Source organism: Pelmatolapia mariae, linkage group LG18, assembly GCF_036321145.2.
Source record: "Pelmatolapia mariae isolate MD_Pm_ZW linkage group LG18, Pm_UMD_F_2, whole genome shotgun sequence".
Lineage (NCBI taxonomy): Eukaryota > Metazoa > Chordata > Actinopteri > Cichliformes > Cichlidae > Pelmatolapia > Pelmatolapia mariae.
In genome coordinates, this window is record NC_086243.1 from 33,982,208 (window position 1) to 34,007,580 (window position 25,373).

Consider the following 25,373-nt stretch of genomic DNA (forward strand, 5'->3'; position numbering starts at 1 on the left):
CTCTCCTGGCATAGGTGCCCTATTTCCCATCAGCAATTAGAAGTACTTAAGACCAGGAAAAGTTGAGCTCTAGTGCCCAAGAGCTTTGTTGGTTTGCAGTGAGTGAGCTGTGTGTTTGGTGATTGATTCTTCCTGCTTTGTCAAGAGGAGTATGTATTTGTTGACTAATCCTTTTTACTTACTTTTCAGTTTACTGACCAACACCTGAGTTTTGTTATTTTCTTTCCTTAGAAGGTGATAGCTACGTGTCCGTCTCTTTTAGTGTAGTTATTAGTAGAAATATTAATAAAACCTGTTAATTTAACTATTCTGCCTGCCTGTCTGCTTTTTTCCAACCTGGAAACCTTTTGTTACTTTCCCTCATCCTTTGGACCTTTTATATGGGAACGTAACAATATGTAACAGCATTTAGAGTGAAAATCTTATTTTATAACAAACACATGTGGTTCGGTTGTGTTTTTAAAATATGTGCACACTGTGGTTCTTTCACACATCTTCTAATGTGTTTTGTTCCAAGTTGGTTTCAGACTGAAGGATTCATTAAACCCTTTTTAAGAATCATTCAAAATGATGATCATCAATGATAATATCTATAAACAGTAATAAAAACAGGGCTGTGTTTTACGTCAGCTTCAGCTTCATTTATTTGTACCCATGGTTAGATTTCATTTGCAGTAGGCAGTCATCCACCTTTACATACACATTTACACAACAGTACAAAAGTACTTTTTGATTCATGAAAGAGAAATAAGACAAATGTTGCCTTTGTATCATCTCTGATATAGAAGGTATCATTTGAAGATGTGAGTGAAGGACACAAATATTTTGATCTGGTGTTGTTCTACATTTTAGGACTAAAAGACAGAAGGAAGAAAGTGAAACTGACTGTGCGAGGGGTTGAAGTCATGAAGTAAAGTGGAGGCCGCTGACTGCTGTTACTTTCTGCTGTACAGGTTAAACAGGGACTCACAGTCAGCCTGCTAGAACATTTGGATGAAGAGAAAAAGGAGGAAAAAGACTTTGAGGGAAAAATCCAATAAGATCAGCATGTTTTGAATGTGGGAATACAACAGTTTCCTCCACCATGACACACACTGGAGCCTCTTTTTGCTCACAGCTTCACTGTTTGTCTCAAAGTTCAGTTTGGAGGCCAAAATTGTTCCAACACATTTGTAAGTTTGCACTAATTTCACTGTGTGAGCCTTAATGGATGTAATCAAAGAATCAGTCAGTGAAATATGAAGCTGTGCTGTAAGTTTGGAGGAGAAAAGTGTCTCAGTGAGTTTAATGAGGTGAACACATGAATACAGAGCACTGACTGAGACGTACAGACTCCTTTAATGAGTCGCACACATTTTTGTGACTTCATTAAATGTCAAAGTCAAAAATGACACCTAACAACACACAACAAGCTGCCACCACATTATTGTGTGTTTGCTGTTTGTGTGCTTTGTTTCCTGTTATGATAGCAGGCATACAGCCATGTTCTCAATGTCTCAGCTATCATTGATTATTTCTGCTTTTCCTCTTCTATTAGACACTTCAACTCAATGAATGACACACAGAAAGATTTCATGACTGTGTTCTTCAAAATAAGGAGAATATGTTATCTGCATCTGAATGACTCATGTTGCCTTGTTTCTACTTTGTTTGGATATTTCTGCTTTTTGGAAACGATTTTCTGAATCATTCAGTAGTTTTTGTAATAATAATGACATTTAGCAACACTTCAAAATGATTCTCCAACATTTGCTGTTCAGACTTGATCTGTTCTTACGTGTGTGATATCCAGAATGAAAAACTCAGCTCAGCTAATAAAATGGGAGCTGAGCAGACTGCAGGGGCTTCATGGTCTCTCCTTTGATTCCATTAAAGTTCATTTGTCAGCTCTGAGTTGAGGATTTGAGCTGTTTCTCTCACAGGTGAAGAACACAGATCCTTCCTGGAATCATTCTTGAAGCAGAGTTCATGCTTGTAACTGTCATTGTGTTATTAAAGTGAAAAGCCACAGCTAACGGTGTGGAGGCTGCAGAGCAGAAACCCACACAGCCCGTCTGCTGCAGGAGAGCAAGTTTGGATACAGTCAGTTTGTGCTTCACTCACACGGGTTGTTGTTTATCACACAATGAAAGTAGAATCAAATTCTTCATCTTTAAATCTTTATTATTCACACTTACAAACACAACTACACTGTTTGACATTTGAAAATCAACCAAAAACAAATCAAAGAGAAAACTTGTGATAAAAATATACCTGATGATTTTTGTTACTACAATAAAAGTCACAATAAGTACAAAAAGAATTCTAACTCAGAGTAACAATACATGTAAAGATGTATTTATTTCAGATGATCTTCTAACTATTGAATAAAAAGGCAAAATAAGCACAACACATCATAACTAACATTTGTGATACTGATCAAAGTGATGAATGAGATGAATTGATGAGATTTGATGGTGAGAAAAGGCGAGCAGAAAACAGTCAGTCAGCATGTGTGCAGTTGGTGGACGCTCCCTTGTTTGTGAGGATCATCAGCAGAGAGAGTCCACAGCAGTACACCAGACTCTTCACTATCAGCACTGTGTACAGCAGGCAGAGCAGCTTCACCCTGCACTGAGACTGGAAGGACACTGAAGGACAGACAGACACAAAGAGACAGACAGACAGTCGGGTTATTCCTCTCAGATCAAGGAGAAAAAGTCCAAATAGAAACAGTCACAGCTTCTTCTTCAAGTGGATGAATTGATGTAGTGTTTGTGTCCACTTGGGGGCAGAAGAACTCCACAAGCAGCTAACAAACTGATCTCTGACATATTATGGTCTGTCTGCTGTTTGGTGCTGAGCAGCTAGTGTACAGTGGCTTTATCAGAGCTTGTTGGATGAAGATTTGATGCATTAGTGCAACTTTAAGATTGAGTCCCTAAACTTGTTCCAGCTCCCTCATTGGACATTGGAGCTGTCCATGCAGAGAGGCAGCAGGTGATCTTACAGTCAGCTGGCTGCAGAGCTGGCAGGTCTGCTGGCTCTCTCTCTGGAGGACAGGAGGCTGCTGGAGCTGGAACCTCTGAAACAGAAAAGGAGTCAAATGTTTGGAGCTGCAGTGAGAAATGTCAGTCCTCTGCTCCTCTGCTCTCTTTGACAGCATCTCCACATGAAGCTGAATCACTGCTGAACACAGTCACCAAGCCTTCATTACCTGGTTGTGTTTGGGCCTCCACTGTGCCCCCCTTGTGCTTCACGTAGCAGTTACATTTATACGTGCTGTTCTGATAGATCAGTAAGATGGAGGCGTTGCGTCCCGACTCTCTGAGCTCCAGCTGCTCTCCCTCAGCAGGGGGCAGCTCCTCCGGTCCTCCGCCGTTCTTCTTCTGTCTTTTACATGACAGCTGGACTAGAGGAGGAAACATGGCTGGGGGCACACACAGCAGGGAGCTGTTCACATCCACGTGGACTCTGGGTCCTGCTGGTTAAACAACACTGATATTACATTCTGTTGTTTCCTTTTATTAAGTTTATAAGAAATAACTGAAAGCATAATTGATGACATGGTGGTGTGGTGGTCAGCATTGTTGTAAAAAGCAAGAATGTTGTGGGTTCAGACCTGCTGGTCGGGTGGGGCTCTGCTGTGTGTTTGCATGAACTCTCGGTGACTCTGTCGTTCTTTTCTGGATGCTCTGATTTCCATCTACAATCCAAAGACAAGTTTGTTCAGCTTAAAAAAACTCTGTCCATTTATGACTTTTATGGTTAGTGTAATAATAACAAAGATAGTTAACACAGTATTTTTTTTCGTTATTTAAAAATCCACTTAAAATGTCAGTGCTCACAGCGTGAAGATAACGTCTTAAGTATTTAAACATTACAAACTTTTTATAAAATTAACATAGGAATAATATCTCAAAATTGTCTTTTCATAAATATTTTTTGTTGTTTTCATGTATGAAATGAAACATGGGTGTTATGCTATTTTATTTGAACACAGACATTATATTTAATTAAACTTTTTTTTTTAATTTTTATTAACTGTATTTGTATTATGTATTGTATGTTAAATATTCCCCAAAATCTATTAGTTTAACCATTAATAATATTTATTCTTTTCCTCTTGAAGACACATAAATATTGCTTATAAATAATTTATATCTAAATAAAAATAAATTATTATCAGCATTATGTAAGGAAATCATTTTTGTTGTAATTTTTTAACAGTATAAGTTTTAATGGATATTATTATTATTCTTCAGAAAAAGTCTCTCTGAACAATCACATTTCTCAAGTTTATTATTTAAATATAACCAAATCTCAGATTTCTTTGTAATTTTTATACCAAAATTATAAATTTTATCATCAAATATGATCTTGTGTTCAAAAACCAGCAGATGGTGCAGAATTACTGAGATGATCAAATCCTAAATATTTGTAACATCACTAATATTTGCAGAAATAAAGAATAACTTTAGTTGTGCAGCGAGATTTAAACATGTTTTCAGAGATTATTGAGCTTTTCTTATGTAACAATGGCTGCAGATGAATTCTCTACTAATGATGAAAAAACTAACATGTAAAGCCTGAAGCAGCAGAAACTGACTTTAAACACATTTTCAGCTTCTACAATAAAACAACTGAAGGAAAATAAATGTTTGTTGTTACCTGTTACAGACAGTTTAGTTCCAGAGCCAAAGATGAGGTAGTTTCCTCCCACAGTGAGACAGACTGCTACAAAAACCTGTCTGCTGTTGAATGTGTCAGCTGAGGTGAATGAGTCCAAATGAGGAAGCAGGATCATATTTCAGCTCCATGATGTGTTTCTCTAATGTTCATATCAACATGACTGTCTCTTCTTCTCTTTTCTTTTAGCCACACTAGCAGCACGGCTCTGATGTTAATGTCAGTCTGTTGGTCAGTCCACTACTTTAGTCCACATGAAAATAGAAAATCACTATATAAGCACCAGTCCATTTATCCCATCAATGATACCACCACTACAATGAAACATGCTGCTGATAGTATCATGGTTTGGCCCATCTGGCTCACCATCATTAATCACACAATCAATTTTGAATTATAGCAGCAAATTCTAAAGAAAACTATCAGAACATCTGTCTGTGAACTGAATCTCAGGAGAAAGTGGGCCATGCAGCACCACAATGACACAAACCAGTCAAGTTTGTTTTCTTTGTTCCAAACAATGGTGAAAGAAAAATAATCCAGTGAATCCAGCGAGTGATGTGATGAGTCTCTGATGTCTTTCTGATGTGGTTTTGTTGCGTCCTTCAAACCACACCTGGTGTATTTTAGAAGTGAAACATGTTGGTCTGCACAGGCTCTTCTATTTTCAACACTGACAGGATTTCCTTTGCTGGTTCTTCTGTCCTGCACATTTTCCTCTGTTTTGTGCAGCTTGATGGAGCTTCTGTGAAAAATAGAGCCAGAGTTATTTTTAGTGGTGCAGAGCAAAGAGATGCTCCAGGGATGCTTCTGAAATGTGCTGTGGCATGTCTGCTGGAATCATCAGTGTTGTTTTGAGTAAGTAAGTAATTAAGTAAACTTGTATTTATATAGCACCTTTCTAGATAAAAAAAAATCACAAAGTGCTTCACAAAGGGATGACAGAGTATAAAACAGAAACAGACAAAAGTTAACAAAATGCAATTCTAAAAAGATGTGTTTTTATTTGTGCTTTAAAAGAGACCACTGAGCATACAGACCTTAAACTCAGAGGAAGAGAGTTCCACAGTCTGGGGGCCACAGTAGCAAAGTAGGCCATGATCACATGACCTCAGAGACCTCATAGGAACATAGGGCTTTAAAAGTTAAGTGATGTAGGCTGGTGCTTGTCCATGAAGAGCTTTAAAGGTCAGAACCAGAATCTTAAAATGGACTCTGAATTCGACGGGGAGCCAATGCAGCTGTATTAGCAACGGTCCCTGGCTCCCTGGAGAGCCCTTGCTTAGACAAGTGAACAGTGAATTACAGTAGTCCAATCATGATGAAATGAATGCATGAATAACAATCTCCAGTTCAGAACGAGATACAATAGGGCTTAATTTACAATTTTTTCTTAAGTGATAGAAGCAGGACCGAACCAGAGATTTAAAGTGAACATCCGAAGTAAGAGCAGAGTCACAAATTACCCCTAGGTTCCTGATAGATGATTTCACAAATGTTGAAGGAGGACCAAGAGCATTCATTATCTTTGGTACATGTGTGTCAGGAGCACATACAAGGACTTCAGTCTTTTCTTCATTAAGTTGGAGGAAGTTGTCGGCCATCCAACCTTTGATGGTTTCTAAGCAGTAATTCAGAATCTGCAGCTTAGACACATCTTGGGGTTTAAAAGAAATATATAACTGGATATCATCTGTGTAGCAGTGGTAGCAAATGTCCTCAAAGGGGCTCAAAATATGCTGGAGAGGAAGCAGATATATTAAAAACAATAGAGGCCCCAGCACAGAGCCTTGTGTCACACCATAGGTGAGGGAAGTGGGAGATAACCTATACTTAGAAAACACCACAGAAAAGTACCATTCATACAGATATGAAGAGAACCACTCTAAGGCAGATCCGGTTACACCAACCCATTATTTCAGTCTTTCAAGCAGAATGTGATGGTCTATGGCAGGGGTCAGCAACCTTTCTAATGAGCAATAGGTTTAATAACGCTCTATATTAACAGTTACACTCTATATAGAACAACTTTACAGAACTATATTTGTTCGCAGATGTTGGCAGCTCTCAGCAAATAGTTATCAGCTATATTTGAAACAAAAAAAAGACACTTTTTATCCATAACAGCAAATGAACTGTACAACAGAAAATGCAAATGTTATTTATGGCCTTCTTACAACAATGATAAGAAAAATAAACTGGGCCAATATGGCATGTTTGTTAATACAGAGATACACATGTTAATGTGATCTCTGGTCTCCCACTCAGAGACACAGGTCTCCAAGTGTCCAGCATTCAGACGGCTACCTGAGGAAACTCATGTGAGATAAAATCTGCTCACACAGATATGTAGAGCCAAATACTGTCAATAAGGCCTCTGCAATGTTCTGAAGACAGTTAAACTTGTCAGGTAGTGATGTCCAGCAGGTGAAAATGCAGCTCCATGAACACGTACAGCTGTGGATTCCAGCTGCATTCGTAGTTCTGCAAACTTTGACCCCCACAGAGTCGAGCTTTTCAGTTCAATCAGCTGCATTTCGATGTCCTCTGTGTCCAGCCATTTAATGCGAGACAAATCCAGCTGCTCATTAAAGCTTTCTGGTTTGATCAGAAAAGAAAACATTGGTCGATACACCTGAAAGTCCCAAAAACGCACCGTGAATTCTGTCTTGAGTCTACGGATGTATCTGTATAGATGTGTCAGCATCTTGTGCTGATGCTGCGCTGAGCGGAAAGCTCCTGAAGTATTTGAAGTGTTGGAATGTGGAAATTTTAACATCGTTTGAAAAAACTGCCAGCTAGCAACGTCCCTCTCACCGGTAGGCGAAGTTATTTTTAGCCAATTACAAGTTGAATCTGGTAGTTGGGGTTGTTAGCTAAGATACCGTCATTAAGAAGCGGCACAACTAATGTGTGTATGCGAGCTAATTTGCGATGTGCACCGCTGGCCCGGCCATTTATTTTTAAATGCACCTTCTCAGATTAATTCACTGCGTGTCGTGCCCCAGGCGTCAGAAAAGCCTCTCAGCTGATCATTGATCAGTTTCTTAATCGTATTAGCAACAGGAGAGGGAGGGGGAGAGAATGAGAGAAGAAGAGACAGCTGACAGCGTAAAGACAGAATAACTCCAGCTTTCTGTCTTTTTCCATTTTAGCTGAAGTACGGGACAAACTGTGTTCCTTTTCAGCTCAATACGGAACGCGTCATATTTTCTCTCAATGCGGGACGATTCCGTTTTTTACGGGACGGTTGGCAACTCTACTAACTAGCCTTATGAACAAAATAGTTCACTATCAGTAACATCATAGCACCCACCCAGCTGTATAGAAAGTCCGTCATGCTAGCTAGTACCCAGTACGAGTTATTGTAACTGCCTGTAAAAAGTCAGCACAACAAAAATACTTCACCTAAACTTGGTTTATATCTGACCCAGATAGACTGCAGGTCATAACTTCTTGCCTGAAGTTCAGTTCCCCTGACACTCGGACCAGCGGCCCCCTCGGGTCTCTCCTCTTGCCTCCCCTTTCCCTCATCCACCTGCTGGCCTCCACCAAACAACTGAGTTATTTTTACACATCAGCCAGCATCTGGCCAATCCACCACCTTTCATTGTTTATACGTTACAAAAAAAACAAACAAAAAAACCCCAATCGGCCCAGAAAAACGAAAAATCAACAAAAGCGCAGTATGCCTGATGGCCAGTCCAACTATGGTCGTGCCATCAGTTAACCCTTCGCGTGTCAACTGTGGCACGCGTGCCCAGGGTTGCCGGTCGATGGTCTACGGTGTAAAAGGCAGACGTGAGGTCCAACATGAGGAGAACAGAACATTTTCCTGCATCATTTTGCATCAAAATGTCACTGGAGACTCTAAGAAGAGCTGTTTCAGTAGAATGAGCTCTACGAAAGCCAGACTGAAATTTGTCGAGGAAATCGTGTTTGTCTAGAACTGCTGTGAGTTTACCCACAACCTTTTCTAAAATCTTAGCAATTAACGGTATTTTTGAGATTGGTCTTGTTACGAAATGAATATATTCTTAGTGTTTATTTTCTGTTTATATTGTGTTATAGAGGCCAGAGTAGGAGAACGCCATTGTGAGTAGAATGTGTGCCAAAAGTACTGACAGGAAACTGCACGCTTTATGCAGAGAACAGGAAGCAGGGCAGACAGAAAGTGAAACTAAGCAGAGTGCACTCCAGAGTTGTTTTGATCGAAACTATGTGTAACTATGTGTGACGTATAAGAGAACTATATATACGCATTTGGCTTGTAATGCTTTCAGACCTGTTGATGCTTGCTAGCGTCTGCAGCTCTCCTTTTCCGGAAATGTAGAATAAAGATGATTTTTTGAGCTTTGACCACACTGAGTTGGGTTTTCTCTGTTCAATACTGGGGATTAAAGAATCGGGGTTAATAGTCTGTAACTGCTAGTAAGAGAAGGGTCTAGCTTGGGTTCTTTTTGTAAGAGGGGGTGTATAGCAGCATTTTTAAAATAGGCAGGGACTTTACCACACTCTAAAACAGGGGTAGGCAGGGGTAGGTCACTTCACCAAGCATTTGTTATTCTGTAACTGCATTTTATATAATAAGACTAATTTAGAGCTGCATGTGTTATCGCAATATTTTACATGTCACACAGTTTAGTTACAAGCAAAACTCCTATTCAAACAGAGGCTAAATGGATTTGAGGCCTTTGGCCTGGAATCAATAGTGTCATGTGTGGTTATGGACTCTATATGTCTGTAAGCGTGTGCGGCCTTCCATGCTCTGTCATCTTGCACAATAAATTGCTTGGACATCGCGCCAAACAAAGCTTCTGACCTTCAGTTATTGACTTGAGCAACATTTCTTTAATAAGCACAAAATGCAATGTGTATGAAATCATTTCTATGTATGTAATCTTCAATGCTATTCCTTTGGGTCAGTGACACTTTTAACATCCTCATAAAAAGCTCTCCTCTACCCTAGAAATAAATCTATTTAATATCTGTTTCTAAAGCCTACATTATAACAGCTTATTCTACAAATAAAAATAAATCAAACATTTTCTACTCCCAAAATCTTCACTAGTTTTCCCCAAATTATCTAAGCCTATCTTTTATTCCCACAGTTTCCCTTTAAATTTGGTGTACAATTTCTCATGGACACCATTTATCTTCTGAACAGAATTCAGTTCATTTTACTCCTTTAACTTAGACATGAAAATAACAATTCCTGCCTCAGTTTTACCATATCTAAATTATCACAAAAAACCCCATAATTATAAACTCATCCTAAAACCCATTTCAAATTAAATCCCCCTTTTTATTTGGACTTCACATGTGTGTCCAAATAAAACTCAAAATGCATCACCGAGGCTTAAGAAATTAAAGGGAAAAAAGGTTAGTCATATCATCTCTCTAAACACTCAAACACTACAGCCATCCTCCTCCCAGTTATTTTGCCCTAAAAACCTGTGTTTAAGGAATAAAATCAATCTAATCATTATGTCAAATCTTCTCAAACTCCTTGCTCCATGCAAAGTCTGGATCCTTGGAACTTCCTGGAAACAAAAACCTGTACTTTACATTTCATAACCAACTCTCCCCCTTTATGATCCAATCTGTGTTACAAGAAAGAAACCCCAAAACAGCACAATCATCAAACAAATAGATTATAAAAAATAGCAGCAGAAATATCAGCAAAATACGAATCTAACCCCAGTCAGTAAAACAGAAATTCCCTCAAAGCAACTCAAAAGTCAGCATCCCCCAAATTAAGTCTCCCCCTTGTCCTGCTTATGACAAAAGCAAAACAAAGCATCCCATTTCTCTTCCTGGCATGGTAAACTGTTTGTCCACATTCATTCATCCCCTCTTTGGTCCAGTCACTCACATTCACTCACACGCATTCACACATGATGTTTGCTGATATCGAGCCTCCAAATAATCAGATACGCCACATCAGCAAAATGAGCTCAATCATTTGTTTTATTTCGTTGTCCTTTTTAGGAAAATAATCCTTTAGGCTTTTGTCTGGATTGAATCGCTACAATCCTTTTAGACAGAGACTCACAGCCAATCAGGTCCCCACGATGGACTCCTCTTCAGCCAATTACAATCTGAAAAGCCCACCTTACATTTTGTTCTCCCGAGAATTTTGTCAGCGCTGCTCACCCTCTTCCAGGCCTGCTTCAGAACAAAAATGAGAAAAAGAGAGCTGCTTATTAGCTCATTAAAACACAAAACAAAATCACCTGACAGGTTTTTTCTAAGTGCACTACTACAAAAACTATGGGCCCTTTTCGACATGTCCATGTTTATTAAAACTCCTTCTATTAAAATAAAAACAGCAACCTCACAAATCTTAACCAATCCCAAATGTCACCCGTTCAACACACCAAAAACCCCGTCAAAAGCTGCACCGTTTTCCATACAACGTCTCCCTAGACACTTCACCATACTTAGATTCAGCATAAGATATACACCCATTACAACAACGTATCATCACTACATTATAAATTTCCTGTCCAAATCTGCATCTCTGAACAGACCTGACCACTGTAATCAATTATCCTGTTACTTTTCCCTTATATATTTCGCCCAATAATCCTCAACCGCCACCGCTCTCTCTCGAACTGAAAGCCTCCGAGACACAGACACAGGAAGTGTCTTTGTCACTCACTCACTCCAGCTAATTTGCATAGTGACTCACAGCTCAACAGCCAACTTCACAAGAAAAATGCATGTTTAAACCTTATCAAATCATTCAATTATTTTCATTTTCTTTCTATACTAATCCCTTGCTTTGATCATTCAGTGCAAAAGCACTCCTGACTCACTCTTATAAAAACTACTTTAATCACTGTTCTGTTTGTTTTTCCATAACTCACTCCCTTGTCATACAGCTTCTTTTGAGTCAACTTCAAGCTTTAATCTATCTTATTAAACATTCACACCATTCTATCACTCATACAATTAGCAAGCTGATTTAATTGCATGTGTTTGTGTCCTTTAGCCAAGTTTAATCACTATCTTTGCATTACTCTTCACAAGCTTGTCTCTATCTTCTTAAGGTTAGTGCATTTTCTGTTTGTGTGGGTCATTTTGTATGTGTTGCTTTTCCAGTGATTCAGACTCCTTCACAATTCTCCAGTTAAACAGTCAGTTTTCTCCTTCCCCAAATTACTAGCCCAAACTTTTCGATTTCCCACCTTAAATAACAGCCCTCCTGGTCTTCAGCCAGGAGTTAGGGCTTGCTTTCAGGTTCCTGGACACATCATGCTGTGAACAATTCAACCAGAAACTTGCCTTAACATATCCATTGATGTTAACCTATAATTTCTTCCGACCGCTGCTGTGGAGAATTGGTCCAGGTCTGCTTTGCTCCTGAAAATAACAAAACTGAGACATGTTCATTATTATCACGGGTACCTAAACGACCCATTTCTCTTCCTCTAGTCAGAAATACCAACTTATGCCATGTATGTAAGCGTGTTCTTCCTTGCGTTATGGGGTCATGTAAATGCAGTGTAAGCTGTTTCTTCATTGCATCTTAAATTGTAATCAGCTTTACTTAATGCGTCTTTCCTCTGAGTTCTAGATTCAAACTATCTCACTTCTGCTTCTCTCCAAAAATAATTTCACATGTAACAATTTGTGCATGTGTGTTTTCTATTCATTAATGTAGTTGTCAGTTATTTACTTTCATTATTTTTACCTTTTCTATTGTTTACCTGTTTGTTGTGACGTGGTGGACCTCCCTAAACCATCACAAGTCCAGCCTTCAATTTCAACCCAATCATATCCTATATACTCGCAGTCAAACTTGTCCTGCTTCACCTGACACCGGTCCCTCTCTTCACAGTGTCCTGTCCGGCCTTCAAAGCTCCAACAAACACAGTCTGTTTCTTCTCTGTTTTGATGTTTCAGTATTCTTCTTTTAAGTTGAGTTCCAGTCTGGCAAAATATCACGTTTAGTGCCTTCGACTCAGTGCCCCCCAGTCCAGTCACACTGCTCTTTACCAGCAACTGGGCATATTGCATCACGTGCTTTCATTCATACTGCTGGACTCCTCAGTCGTCGTCAGTGTTAATGCTTTCACTTGCACTGCCTTTTGGCTGCAGTCAATTCTTCCATGATGTTCTGTCGGTCTTCCTCAGGAGATTAACTGTCCTTTAAGCTTCTTCTCAGAGTCCGGACAAAGTGACAGGTGAAGCTATCAACTTTTAGCCAAAAAACTGGCCTGTTTTCCCAATTGTGTTGATCTATGCTTTTGCTGCTGTACTCAGGGTTCCAGGTTGAAAAAAGTCCACCTGTATTAACACACTAAAGCATACAATTAATATCCTTTTCATTTCTTTTCTCTTCTGTCCTTTCTCCACCCAGAGTTTAACTCGTCTCTCTCTCTGGGTTCTCTCTTCACACACTCCGTTCCTTTTATGGGCATGCAGCCCCGGTTACACACACACACAGACACACAGAGCCATATTTCCTGTTTCTTCAGACTAATCTAACTCTTTTGTTTTTCATCGTATTTATAGTCTACAGACCCTCTTTAATTCTACTAAATCTTAATCTGAAATACACCTTTATTTCCTGCACACTTTTAAATATTCTAACCTCTTTCAGACATCATGAATCGTCTCACACACACTGCCTTTTCTCTCAAACTTCCACTTTTTCACTCACTCTACTATCAACCTCCTGAGTGTTATTATTACCTATTTACTTATTTTATACAAATCACGCACAGTCACTCAAATACTTACATCATTCACACAGTTAAAATCACTCAAAATACACTCTCCTAGGAGTATTTTAGACATGCTTTTCATAATCATAAAAGCAAGTCAAAGAAAAACAATTTAAACCTCTAATCATTCTCACAGCACACACATAACTGAAAAAATAAAACACACCAGCATTTGTGGCTCAAGATAGGTTACTACTTTAAAATAATATATTGGTCTTAGGTACTGTACAATGCACTCAATCTATATATATCTATCGAAAGTCAGTCAACTCCTATACATCTACAGTAATCAATTCACACTCTATTTATACAATTCTAGTGAGCAAAACCAGCATCTCAGTCACAGGCATTTAGCAAAATTTACAGACAATAGTTATAAAGCTCAATCACACTCTAAACTGAAAGCAACACTCTCCATGCGCGTCACCGCTCCTCATTTGCATTCTCACACACACACCATCAGTGCACATCCGGCAGTGCACTGCTGACACAGAGATTCCTCTCAAACAAAGATCTCATAGTTTATATTACAGAGACGTCTTATAATTACAACTGCACAGATTTTAGGCCTTGTAGTTCCTACATAATTTAGATGAATTTATCCTAACGGTCCAACCGATAAAGCCTCTGCTTTTTTGCGACCAATTCACCAGGCCAGACTCAAACTGCTCTGTCCAGATTTCTAACCCTAACTTAATTTACCAGTAGCCAAACAAGCGCAGATAGGAGACTCAAACTCCTAGCAGTTTTGAAGGTTCCCCAGACCTTCCCGGCTGTCGGCCGTACTAACCCTAATCCTCCAGTTAGGTGAAGGATAAACGTCTTTATCCAGCAGGGAGCGTTACCTCCGAGAAAATGCGCTTCTTAACAGACGCCGCTGTCGTCCTAGAACAATTTAGAGTAATTTGAACAACAATCTATAAATCCGAACCAGAATTAAGATTGAGGACAATCCCCAACAATTTCGGAGATTCCCCAGTACTCCTCGGATGTTGCCCGAAACTATCCCTAGTCGCCGCTAGGTGAAGGATAAATTTCTCTATCCAGCAGGGAGCGTCACCTCCGAGAAACTTCTTCAGGATTGTATGACCAATGGGACTCTAACCCACACAATGACCAAATTCCCTACTTTCTACGTGAGACTCGAACTCACTTTAACTCTTTTCCTTTTCCTTTATTCTCTTTAACTCAGTACTGTCACTCTATCACTTTCATTTCTTTATCATTACTTCAACTTCAGTTTCCATGAGATTTTCACCAAAATCAAAACAGACATTCACCAGTAATTTCAGTGATTAGGCTTTAATTTGACATGCCCAATGTGACACCTTTTGGAAATATATTTCAAAAGGCAGTGTCTTGCCTTTAAATGCCCCGGGGAATGCCTCCTCACTTTCACCACTGACTAACGTCTGCCCGTCTAATCACCACGGACCCCGGATCTCTCCGTCTACACCTCCAAAATTCCCCTCTCACCGGACGAAGCCCCCAAATGTTAAGGTTCAGATATTGAGGAGGAATCCAAAATAACCACCACTGATCCGGCCGTGTGCAATTAGACGACATTTTAATGAATACACGCAGCGTGGAGCCAACACTGTACAGATTCAGTGTTGAACTCTCTTACAATAGTCAGAACCCAATATTTATAGGGGTGAAACAGTACAGCCCCCCTTTCTGTTGCCAGGCAGAAACCAAAACCACAATGACTTTTGACATAGTTTAAAAAGAACATCGTCGCGTCTCCATCCAGGTGCCTTCCTGTTGTCCCCGGACGCTCGCCTTCGCTGTCGCTTGTCTCTGGAACATCCTGCACCTGCTTCTTCATCACACAGTCACATATGCACGCACAATTTTTGCAGTTGCAAGCAAAACATAATTAACTTTTACCTATATAACTGAGTCTATCTACGATGTGTGTGTATGTGGGTGTATGTGTGTGTCAGCTTCTGCTTGCACTTAGACTCTGGTTTCAGTTTCGCTTCTGCAGAAGCATACTCTGCACAAGCCTGTGTCTCCTGTCAAGACCGTGTAGGCCTAAAGTTAGACCTTCTCTTCTATAAAATAATGTGGCCAGGAAGTACGTATTCAGATTATAAATTTAAATCTCAATAATACCTATGAGTATAGATACCTATTTCTCAAATATTTTGATTCAATTTTAAACAAAAATATTAAGTATATGCAAAGAAGGTATTCTGTGGACCACATACTGATTTTTTTGTCTGAGATAAATGTAAATAAATACCTTAATTTAACACAAACACATACATTTTAGACATTTATTTCAACTTATCAAACTCAAATAATTACTAAAAGGATATTCATAGATTTTATGAGGCTCATCTAACTTATATTTATAGTGATATTTACTAAGCCTCTGAATTACTTTTTAGAGCAGGGGTAGGCAACGTCAGGCCTCGAGTGCCGGTGTCCTGCAGGTTTTAGATGTGTCCTTGATCAAACACAGCTGATTCAAATTTCTAAATTACCTCCTCAACATGTCTTGAAGTTCTCCAGGGGGCTGGTAATGAACTAATCATTTGATTCAGGTGTGTTGGCCCAGGGTGAGATCTAAAACCTGCAGGACACCGGCACTCGAGGCCTGACGTTGCCTACCCCTGCTCTAAAAAGTAATTCAGAGGCTTAGTAAATATCACTATAAATATAAGTTAGATGAGCCTCATAAAATCTATGAATATCCTTTTAGTAATTATTTGAGTTTGATAAGTTGAAATAAATGTCTAAAATGTATGTGTTTGTGTTAAATTAAGGTATTTATTTACATTTATCTCAGACAAAAAAATCAGTATGTGGTCCACAGAATACCTTCTTTGCATATACTTAATATTTTTGTTTAAAATTGAATCAAAATATTTGAGAAATAGGTATCTATACTCATAGGTATTATTGAGATTTAAATTTATAATCTGAATACGTACTTCCTGGCCACATTATTTTATAGAAGAGAAGGTCTAACTTTAGGCCTACACGATCTTGACAGGAGACACAGGCTTGTGCAGAGTATGCTTCTGCAGAAGCGAAACTGAAACCAGAGTCTAAGTGCAAGCAGAAGCTGACACACACATACACCCACATACACACACATCGTAGATAGACTCAGTTATATAGGTAAAAGTTAATTATGTTTTGCTTGCAACTGCAAAAATTGTGCGTGCATATGTGACTGTGTGATGAAGAAGCAGGTGCAGGATGTTCCAGAGACAAGCGACAGCGAAGGCGAGCGTCCGGGGACAACAGGAAGGCACCTGGATGGAGACGCGACGATGTTCTTTTTAAACTATGTTAAAAGTCATTGTGGTTTTGGTTTCTGCCTGGCAACAGAAAGGGGGGCTGTACTGTTTCACCCCTATAAATATTGGGTTCTGACTATTGTAAGAGAGTTCAACACTGAATCTGTACAGTGTTGGCTCCACGCTGCGTGTATTCATTAAAATGTCGTCTAATTGCACACGGCCGGATCAGTGGTGGTTATTTTGGATTCCTCCTCAATATCTGAACCTTAACATTTGGGGGCTTCGTCCGGTGAGAGGGGAATTTTGGAGGTGTAGACGGAGAGATCCGGGGTCCGTGGTGATTAGACGGGCAGACGTTAGTCAGTGGTGAAAGTGAGGAGGCATTCCCCGGGGCATTTAAAGGCAAGACACTGCCTGTTGAAATATATTTCCAAAAGGTGTCACATTGGGCATGTCAAATTAAAGCCTAATCACTGAAATTACTGGTGAATGTCTGTTTTGATTTTGGTGAAAATCTCATGGAAACTGAAGTTGAAGTAATGATAAAGAAATGAAAGTGATAGAGTGACAGTACTGAGTTAAAGAGAATAAAGGAAAAGGAAAAGAGTTAAAGTGAGTTCGAGTCTCACGTAGAAAGTAGGGAATTTGGTCATTGTGTGGGTTAGAGTCCCATTGGTCATACAATCCTGAAGAAGTTTCTCGGAGGTGACGCTCCCTGCTGGATAGAGAAATTTATCCTTCACCTAGCGGCGACTAGGGATAGTTTCGGGCAACATCCGAGGAGTACTGGGGAATCTCCGAAATTGTTGGGGATTGTCCTCAATCTTAATTCTGGTTCGGATTTATAGATTGTTGTTCAAATTACTCTAAATTGTTCTAGGACGACAGCGGCGTCTGTTAAGAAGCGCATTTTCTCGGAGGTAACGCTCCCTGCTGGATAAAGACGTTTATCCTTCACCTAACTGGAGGATTAGGGTTAGTACGGCCGACAGCCGGGAAGGTCTGGGGAACCTTCAAAACTGCTAGGAGTTTGAGTCTCCTATCTGCGCTTGTTTGGCTACTGGTAAATTAAGTTAGGGTTAGAAATCTGGACAGAGCAGTTCGAGTCTGGCCTGGTGAATTGGTCGCAAAAAAGCAGAGGCTTTATCGGTTGGACCGTTAGGATAAATTCATCTAAATTATGTAGGAACTACAAGGCCTAAAATCTGTGCAGTTGTAATTATAAGACGTCTCTGTAATATAAACTATGAGATCTTTGTTTGAGAGGAATCTCTGTGTCAGCAGTGCACTGCCGGATGTGCACTGATGGTGTGTGTGTGAGAATGCAAATGAGGAGCGGTGACGCGCATGGAGAGTGTTGCTTTCAGTTTAGAGTGTGATTGAGCTTTATAACTATTGTCTGTAAATTTTGCTAAATGCCTGTGACTGAGATGCTGGTTTTGCTCACTAGAATTGTATAAATAGAGTGTGAATTGATTACTGTAGATGTATAGGAGTTGACTGACTTTCGATAGATATATATAGATTGAGTGCATTGTACAGTACCTAAGACCAATATATTATTTTAAAGTAGTAACCTATCTTGAGCCACAAATGCTGGTGTGTTTTATTTTTTCAGTTATGTGTGTGCTGTGAGAATGATTAGAGGTTTAAATTGTTTTTCTTTGACTTGCTTTTATGATTATGAAAAGCATGTCTAAAATACTCCTAGGAGAGTGTATTTTGAGTGATTTTAACTGTGTGAATGATGTAAGTATTTGAGTGACTGTGCGTGATTTGTATAAAATAAGTAAATAGGTAATAATAACACTCAGGAGGTTGATAGTAGAGTGAGTGAAAAAGTGGAAGTTTGAGAGAAAAGGCAGTGTGTGTGAGACGATTCATGATGTCTGAAAGAGGTTAGAATATTTAAAAGTGTGCAGGAAATAAAGGTGTATTTCAGATTAAGATTTAGTAGAATTAAAGAGGGTCTGTAGACTATAAATACGATGAAAAACAAAAGAGTTAGATTAGTCTGAAGAAACAGGAAATATGGCTCTGTGTGTCTGTGTGTGTGTAACCGGGGCTGCATGCCCATAAAAGGAACGGAGTGTGTGAAGAGAGAACCCAGAGAGAGAGACGAGTTAAACTCTGGGTGGAGAAAGGACAGAAGAGAAAAGAAATGAAAAGGATATTAATTGTATGCTTTAGTGTGTTAATACAGGTGGACTTTTTTCAACCTGGAACCCTGAGTACAGCAGCAAAAGCATAGATCAACACAATTGGGAAAACAGGCCAGTTTTTTGGCTAAAAGTTGATAGCTTCACCTGTCACTTTGTCCGGACTCTGAGAAGAAGCTTAAAGGACAGTTAATCTCCTGAGGAAGACCGACAGAACATCATGGAAGAATTGACTGCAGCCAAAAGGCAGTGCAAGTGAAAGCATTAACACTGACGACGACTGAGGAGTCCAGCAGTATGAATGAAAGCACGTGATGCAATATGCCCAGTTGCTGGTAAAGAGCAGTGTGACTGGACTGGGGGGCACTGAGTCGAAGGCACTAAATGTGATATTTTGCCAGACTGGAACTCAACTTAAAAGAAGAATACTGAAACATCAAAACAGAGAAGAAACAGACTGTGTTTGTTGGAGCTTTGAAGGCCGGACAGGACACTGTGAAGAGAGGGACCGGTGTCAGGTGAAGCAGGACAAGTTTGACTGCGAGTATATAGGATATGATTGGGTTGAAATTGAAGGCTGGACTTGTGATGGTTTAGGGAGGTCCACCACGTCACAACAAACAGGTAAACAATAGAAAAGGTAAAAATAATGAAAGTAAATAACTGACAACTACATTAATGAATAGAAAACACACATGCACAAATTGTTACATGTGAAATTATTTTTGGAGAGAAGCAGAAGTGAGATAGTTTGAATCTAGAACTCAGAGGAAAGACGCATTAAGTAAAGCTGATTACAATTTAAGATGCAATGAAGAAACAGCTTACACTGCATTTACATGACCCCATAACGCAAGGAAGAACACGCTTACATACATGGCATAAGTTGGTATTTCTGACTAGAGGAAGAGAAATGGGTCGTTTAGGTACCCGTGATAATAATGAACATGTCTCAGTTTTGTTATTTTCAGGAGCAAAGCAGACCTGGACCAATTCTCCACAGCAGCGGTCGGAAGAAATTATAGGTTAACATCAATGGATATGTTAAGGCAAGTTTCTGGTTGAATTGTTCACAGCATGATGTGTCCAGGAACCTGAAAGCAAGCCCTAACTCCTGGCTGAAGACCAGGAGGGCTGTTATTTAAGGTGGGAAATCGAAAAGTTTGGGCTAGTAATTTGGGGAAGGAGAAAACTGACTGTTTAACTGGAGAATTGTGAAGGAGTCTGAATCACTGGAAAAGCAACACATACAAAATGACCCACACAAACAGAAAATGCACTAACCTTAAGAAGATAGAGACAAGCTTGTGAAGAGTAATGCAAAGATAGTGATTAAACTTGGCTAAAGGACACAAACACATGCAATTAAATCAGCTTGCTAATTGTATGAGTGATAGAATGGTGTGAATGTTTAATAAGATAGATTAAAGCTTGAAGTTGACTCAAAAGAAGCTGTATGACAAGGGAGTGAGTTATGGAAAAACAAACAGAACAGTGATTAAAGTAGTTTTTATAAGAGTGAGTCAGGAGTGCTTTTGCACTGAATGATCAAAGCAAGGGATTAGTATAGAAAGAAAATGAAAATAATTGAATGATTTGATAAGGTTTAAACATGCATTTTTCTTGTGAAGTTGGCTGTTGAGCTGTGAGTCACTATGCAAATTAGCTGGAGTGAGTGAGTGACAAAGACACTTCCTGTGTCTGTGTCTCGGAGGCTTTCAGTTCGAGAGAGAGCGGTGGCGGTTGAGGATTATTGGGCGAAATATATAAGGGAAAAGTAACAGGATAATTGATTACAGTGGTCAGGTCTGTTCAGAGATGCAGATTTGGACAGGAAATTTATAATGTAGTGATGATACGTTGTTGTAATGGGTGTATATCTTATGCTGAATCTAAGTATGGTGAAGTGTCTAGGGAGACGTTGTATGGAAAACGGTGCAGCTTTTGACGGGGTTTTTGGTGTGTTGAACGGGTGACATTTGGGATTGGTTAAGATTTGTGAGGTTGCTGTTTTTATTTTAATAGAAGGAGTTTTAATAAACATGGACATGTCGAAAAGGGCCCATAGTTTTTGTAGTAGTGCACTTAGAAAAAACCTGTCAGGTGATTTTGTTTTGTACTTTGATGAGCTAATAAGCAGCTCTCTTTTTCTCATTTTTGTTCTGAAGCAGGCCTGGAAGAGGGTGAGCAGCGCTGACAAAATTCTCGGGAGAACAAAATGTAAGGTGGGCTTTTCAGATTGTAATTGGCTGAAGAGGAGTCCATCGTGGGGACCTGATTGGCTGTGAGTCTCTGTCTAAAAGGATTGTAGCGATTCAATCCAGACAAAAGCCTAAAGGATTATTTTCCTAAAAAGGAAAACGAAATAAAACAAATGATTGAGCTCATTTTGCTGATGTGGAGTATCTGATTATTTGGAGGCTCGATATCAGCAAACATCATGTGTGAATGCGTGTGAGTGAATGTGAGTGACTGGACCAAAGAGGGGATGAATGAATGTGGACAAACAGCTTACCATGCCAGGAAGAGAAATGGGATGTTTGGTTTTGCTTTTGTCATAAGCAGGACAAGGGGGAGACTTAATTTGGGGGATGCTGACTTTTGAGTTGCTTTGAGGGAATTTCTGTTTTACTGACTGGGGTTAGATTCGTATTTTGCTGATATTTCTGCTGCTATTTTTTATAATCTATTTGTTTGATGATTGTGCTGTTTTGGGGTTTCTTTCTTGTAACACAGATTGGATCATAAAGGGGGAGAGTTGGTTATGAAATGTAAAGTACAGGTTTTTGTTTCCAGGAAGTTCCAAGGATCCAGACTTTGCATGGAGCAAGGAGTTTGAGAAGATTTGACATAATGATTAGATTGATTTTATTCCTTAAACACAGGTTTTTAGGGCAAAATAACTGGGAGGAGGATGGCTGTAGTGTTTGAGTGTTTAGAGAGATGATATGACTAACCTTTTTTCCCTTTAATTTCTTAAGCCCAGGTGACACATTTTGAGTTTTATTTGGACACACATGTGAAGTCCAAATAAAAAGGGGGATTTAATTTGAAATGGGTTTTAGGATGAGTTTATAATTATGGGGTTTTTTGTGATAATTTAGATATGGTAAAACTGAGGCAGGAATTGTTATTTTCATGTCTAAGTTAAAGGAGTAAAATGAACTGAATTCTGTTCAGAAGATAAATGGTGTCCATGAGAAATTGTACACCAAATTTAAAGGGAAACTGTGGGAATAAAAGATAGGCTTAGATAATTTGGGGAAAACTAGTGAAGATTTTGGGAGTAGAAAATGTTTGATTTATTTTTATTTGTAGAATAAGCTGTTATAATGTAGGCTTTAGAAACAGATATTAAATAGATTTATTTCTAGGGTAGAGGAGAGCTTTTTATGAGGATGTTAAAAGTGTCACTGACCCAAAGGAATAGCATTGAAGATTACATACATAGAAATGATTTCATACACATTGCATTTTGTGCTTATTAAAGAAATGTTGCTCAAGTCAATAACTGAAGGTCAGAAGCTTTGTTTGGCGCGATGTCCAAGCAATTTATTGTGCAAGATGACAGAGCATGGAAGGCCGCACACGCTTACAGACATATAGAGTCCATAACCACACATGACAGTATTGATTCCAGGCCAAAGGCCTCAAATCCATTTAGCCTCTGTTTGAATAGGAGTTTTGCTTGTAACTAAACTGTGTGACATGTAAAATATTGCGATAACACATGCAGCTCTAAATTAGTCTTATTATATAAAATGCAGTTACAGAATAACAAATGCTTGGTGAAGTGACCAAGTTTTTTGTTTTAAAACAGACGTAAATGGGGAAAGCTTATATATTTTGGTTAAGTCTGATAAAGTATAAATTAGAATGTACCCTTACATTAAGGGCAGTAAAGTGAAATAAAATGTTATATCAAGAACCGGAATAACACAGGAAATGTGAGTTTAAAATGAAGTTAGGGTTAACATATAGAACTTGTTTTTAGGGAGCTTTTAGCTAGGATGAGTAATTAAGTATATGCTTACACTTGGCTGATTAGAATGGTTGTTTTTTCTTCAATCATTTAGTAAAATAGGAGTTTATGATGATTTTTCTTGTGAAAGGTGATTTTAGATGAGAGTTACATGCCGCTGCGACAGTACAGGATGTTGATGATCAGATAAGGGGAGCAGCAGGAAATATATGCGGGGGCGTGAAAGCAGTGCTTTAAGACTGTTAGAATGTTGTAGATTAAAATAAGTGCTGTTTAAGACTATATATGAACAAAAATCAGGAAGAGTTTAAAGTAGGATTGAAAGAAAACTAAACTGGGTGAAAAGGGGGTGAAGGAAGTAGATTTAGGACCGGTCACAGCTTATTTGTTTGATTTATTTGTTGTGGATAGAAGTAATTATGACAAAATAATGAGGAAATATTGAAAACATACAACCCTTTAAGGGGACAGATAGGGTGAAAACTAGGAATTGTGTTGTGTTTCTAGGGAAACACAAAAAGGGGGAATTATTGAGATTTAAATTTATAATCTGAATACGTACTTCCTGGCCACATTATTTTATAGAAGAGAAGGTCTAACTTTAGGCCTACACGGTCTTGACAGGAGACACAGGCTTGTGCAGAGTATGCTTCTGCAGAAGCGAAACTGAAACCAGAGTCTAAGTGCAAGCAGAAGCTGACACACACATACACCCACATACACACACATCGTAGATAGACTCAGTTATATAGGTAAAAGTTAATTATGTTTTGCTTGCAACTGCAAAATTGTGCGTGCATATGTGACTGTTTGATGAAGAAGCAGGTGCAGGATGTTCCAGAGACAAGCGACAGCGAAGGCGAGCGTCCGGGGACAACAGGAAGGCACCTGGATGGAGACGCGACGATGTTCTTTTTAAACTATGTCAAAAGTCATTGTGGTTTTGGGTTCTGCCTGGCAACAGAAAGGGGGGCTGTACTGTTTCACCCCTATAAATATTGGGTTCTGACTATTGTAAGGGAGTTCAACACTGAATCTGTACAGTGTTGGCTCCACGCTGCGTGTATTCATTAAAATGTCGTCTAATTGCACACGGCCGGATCAGTGGTGGTTATTTTGGATTCCTCCTCAATATCTGAACCTTAACAGTATCTTGGACTAAAATCATTAGTTATTCAAATCAATATTATTTATTGTCGGCAACTACAACTTAAAAGTGTAAGTAAAACACGATAACGTAGAGTAATTGAGTACAATGAGCCTTTTTCATTGTTTTGTTCATTTTGTTTTTTATATACTCTGAGCTTTTGTGTTTGCTTTCCTGGTTTGCCATTTATCCCTCAAGTATGTAAGGCTTTGAGCTAAAAGGGAAAAGGCTCCTGTCCGTTTAGTGCTTGTTTATTTTATTTTTTTTGTTTTTTGCCAGGAGCAGGAGGGTTTTTTGTTTATTGCGAGTTATTGCCGTTTTTATGAAAATTAAATTTTCATTTGGAAAAATGTTAAGATGTGGTAATTTTTCATACATGTATTGTGAAACACACAACTACATATTAGTTTGTTTAGTTTTTTAGACTTAGACTACCAGTGAAATACAATAACATTCATATTTGAATGTTAGCAGGCGATCGTGGCTCAAGAGTTGGCAGTTCGAAGGTTGCCAGTTTGAGCCCCGGCACCGACAGTCTCGGTCGCCTACTGGTTGCCTACTGCCTACTGGTGGCGCCAGTGTCCTGCAGTCTTGCCTCTGTCAGTGCGCCCCGGGGCAGCTGTGGCTACAATGCTGTACCAGTAAGAGAGAATCCTCACGATGTATTGAGGAACTCCCCGTCTCTTCAATTTATCAAAAAGTTTTCTGTGGTTCACTCGATCAAGAGCCTTAGAGGCATCAATGAAACACATGAGGACAGATGAATTTTTAGCCCTATACAAACTATTTCCTTGAGTGCATATATGCACATGTCAGTGCCGTGCTTTGGTTTGGAGCCAAACTGATTATCCAGAGAAGAGATGAACACACTAACTCTGTCAAACAAGATTCTTTCTGCAGTGATGTAATCCAAACCAGAGGATTTATTATCAGACAACCTATGAATGGCTTCATATACTTCATGTGTCCTTACACTTATTGTGTCATTACTCATGTCAAAATTGTCCTCATATGGTTCACTTTTTATACAGTTAAACAACGCACTGTAATGCTGTTTCCATAATGCAGCAATGTTATCTGCCCCAGAAACACCTTCAACAGTTGATGGTAGAGATGGTTTACAGTTATTAAGAGCTTTCACCTCTTTCCAAAAATCTGTCATATTATTACACATCATTTTCCTGGCCAAAGAATCTGCTCTCAGCATTTGCTCATTTTTAGTTATAAAGCGAACAGCGTACTCATATCTGGCATTCGCACATTTTTTCTGTTCAAATTCTGGGCCTTGTTTAGGTCTTCCAGCCATGGCCCAACATTTATAAGCTATACGAGCTTCATCATGGTACATGGATACATGTTCTTTTTTTTTTTTTTTTTTTTTTAAACCTGTCCCGTTTGGTTCTTTTGCCATCAGAATTATTGTCT

General features: G+C 39.1%; 1 pseudogene; it reads right to left on the reverse strand.

The window, feature by feature from the left end:
- Positions 1–2,257: 2,257 nt before the first annotated feature.
- LOC134617649 (immunoglobulin kappa light chain-like) overlaps positions 2,258–25,373 on the reverse strand; it is a 59,408-nt pseudogene continuing 36,292 nt past the window's right edge.